Source organism: Arachis hypogaea, chromosome 13, assembly GCF_003086295.3.
Source record: "Arachis hypogaea cultivar Tifrunner chromosome 13, arahy.Tifrunner.gnm2.J5K5, whole genome shotgun sequence".
NCBI lineage: Eukaryota > Viridiplantae > Streptophyta > Magnoliopsida > Fabales > Fabaceae > Arachis > Arachis hypogaea.
Window position 1 is genome coordinate 85,287,490 of NC_092048.1, and position 2,194 is coordinate 85,289,683.

General features: G+C 44.1%; 1 non-coding gene across 1 annotated transcript; it reads left to right on the forward strand.

Annotated features, from left to right (window-relative positions):
- Window positions 1-1,733: 1,733 nt before the first annotated feature.
- Window positions 1,734-1,837, forward strand: LOC112740012 (small nucleolar RNA R71). Its single transcript, XR_003170949.1, has one exon. It is a non-coding gene; the product is annotated as a small nucleolar RNA R71 (small nucleolar RNA).
- Window positions 1,838-2,194: the final 357 nt, after the last annotated feature.

Below are 2,194 nucleotides of genomic sequence, written 5' to 3' on the forward strand. Positions count from 1 at the left end.
TCATCCTCTATTAAACCTTCAGGTTCTTCTTCTTCAAAACTTTCCTGCACTGCATCTTCAAGTGAGTCCAACCCCATACACTCTCCCAATTGCTCTGGTGGGTAACTCATGGCCTTGAACACATTGATCGTCATCTTTTCATTGTGTAATCTCAGGGTGAGATCTCTTTTTGTACATCAATGATAGCTCCAGCAGTGGCCAAGAATGGCCTTCCCAGGATGATGGAAGCTTGGCTTCCTCCTGCATGTCCAGCACTACAAAGTCTGCTGGGAAGATAAAATCTCCCACTTTCACCAGCAAATCTTCTACGACGCCATGCGGGAACTTGAACGATCGGTCTGTCAATTGTAAGGCCATCTTTGTTGGTTTAGCTTCCTCAATCTTCATCTTTCTCATCATAGCTACCGACATCAAATTGATGCTGGCTCCTAAGTCACAAAGAGCCTTTTTCACTGTGATTTCCCCTATAATACAAGGGATCTGAAAACTCCCGGGATCCTTCAATTTCTGGGGTGGTTTATGCTGAATGATAGCACTACATTCTTCGGTTAATATCACAGTCTCGTTGTTCTTCCAGCTTCTTTTCTTAGTCATTAGCTCCTTTAAAAACTTGGCGTAGAGTGGCATTTGTTCTATTGCTTCAGCAAAGGGTATGTTGATTTGTAGTTTCTTGAAGATCTCCAAAAATCTCGAAAACTGGTTGTCATCCCCCTTCTTCTTTAATTGCTGAGGATATGGGACTCTTGGTACGTCTGGCTTCAGTACTCCTTCCCCTTTTTGTGAACTCAGATTAGGAACTTGAGCTCCATCCTGCTCTTCTTCCTCTTTATCTGAGTCATTTTCTTGTGGTTTCTGGGGGGTTTCCTTCAGTTCCTTCCCACTCCGAAGGGTGATAGCCTGACATCCTCCCTTTGTGTTGAGCTAGTATTGCTGCGAAGGTTGTGGCTGGAAATTTGCTTGAATAAGTAGCCAATTTGTGTCTCAAGTTTCTTGATGGCAACATCCTGATTCTGCATATTGGACATCACTTCTTCTCGGAACGCTTTACTATCTTGAATCTCGTTGCTTATGCCTTCAAGTAGATTCTCAATCCTTGAGAGTCTGTCATCAAATGATTGTAGATCGGGATTAGAGGTGGAAGGATGAGGTAAGTTATTTTGGTTTTGATTTGGATATGGAGAGGTGTTGTTATGGGGGTGTTGATATGGTCTAGATGTGAAATGTTGGTGGCTTGCATTGTTGGGATTTGGGCGTCTTTGATCAAGGCTTTGGTCTTGTTGATTTCCCACCCAAAGTTTGGGTGATTCCTCCATCCAGGGTTATAGGTCTTGGAGTATGGATCATGGTTTTGCCTAGGTGAATTCCCAATGTAGTTGACTTGCTCCTGACTTCCCTCTGCTTCTTCATTCACTCCTTCTTGGGTTGTTGATGAAGTGGAGATTGCTGCTACTTGGTTCCTCTCCATCTTCTTGGTTAGGTCAGCCAGCTGCTTGGTAATGAGCTTGTTCTTAGCCAGCAGAGCATCTACATTGTTTAGCTCCATCACTCCTCTAGTGTTCCCTCTTTCGGAAGCATAGAAGTAGTCATTCTCTGCTACAGTTTCAATGACATCTATGGCCTCCTCAATGGTCTTCTTCTTGTTCAAAGATCCTCCGGATAAATGGTCTACGGCCTTCTTTGACTCATACGAGAGCCCTTCATAGAAAATGTGCAGCTGCACCCATTCGTTGAACATGTCAGGTGGACACCTCCTTGTCAGGTCCTTAAACCTCTCCCATGCTTCATACAGAGTCTCACCATCTTGTTGCCTGAAAGTTTGGACCTCAGCTCTCAGCCTATTGATTCGTTGAGGGGGTAAAATCTTGCTAAGAATTTGTTCACCACATCTTCCCAAGTTGTTAAGCTCTCCTTTGGGAAAGACTCCAGCCACTTAGCTGCCTTATCCTTGAGTGAGAATGGAAATAAGAGCAGTCTATAGGCGTCAGGATGAACACCGTTAGACTTCACTGTGTCACAAATTCTCAGAAAGGTGGTTAGATGTTGATTGGGGTCTTCTTGGACACTTCCTCCGAACAAACAGTTGTTCTGAACAAGGGTGATAAGCTGTGGCTTCAGTTCAAAATTGTTGGCGTGGATGGTTGGCTTTTGAATGCTACTTCCACAGTTTCCTGGGTTTGGATTGATGTAAGAGCCT